Source organism: Physeter macrocephalus, chromosome 12, assembly GCF_002837175.3.
Source record: "Physeter macrocephalus isolate SW-GA chromosome 12, ASM283717v5, whole genome shotgun sequence".
NCBI classification, from domain to species: domain Eukaryota; kingdom Metazoa; phylum Chordata; class Mammalia; order Artiodactyla; family Physeteridae; genus Physeter; species Physeter macrocephalus.
The window spans coordinates 9,470,645-9,471,346 of NC_041225.1; positions in this window are offsets into that span (position 1 = coordinate 9,470,645).

The window sequence follows — 702 nt, forward strand, 5'->3', positions numbered from 1 at the left end:
ATTAATTTTGTATCCTGCTACTTTACCAAATTCATTGATTAGCTCTAGTAGTTTTCTGGTAGCATCTTTAGGATTCTCTATGTATAGTATCATGTCATTTGCAAACAGTGACAGCTTTACTTCTTTTTTTCCAATTGGATTCCTTTTATTTCTTTTTCTTCTCTGATTGCTGTGGCTAGGACTTCCAAAACTATGTTGAATAATAATGGCGACAGTGGACACCCTTGTCTTGTTCCTGATCTTAGAGGAAATGCTTTCAGTTTTTCACCATTGAGAATGATGTTTGCTGTGGGTTTGTCATATATGGCCAAATGTTGTATATATTGAGGTGGTTCCCTCTATGCCCACTTCTGGAGAGTTTTTATCATAAACGGGTGTTAAATTTTATCAAAAGCTTTTTCTGCGTCTATTGAGATCATCATGTGCTTTTTATTCTTCAGTCTGTTGATATGGTGTATCATGTTGATTTATTTGCGTATATTGAAGAATCCTTGCATTCCTGGGATAAACCCCACTTGATCATAGTGTCTGATCCTTTTAATGTTCTGTTGGATTCTGTTTGCTAGTATTTTGTTGAGGATTTTTGCATCTATCTTCATCAGTGATATTGGCTTGTAGTTTTCTTTCTTTGTGACACCTTTGTCTGGTTTTGGTATCACAGTGATGGTGGCCTCATAGAATGAGTTTGGGAGTGTTCCTCCC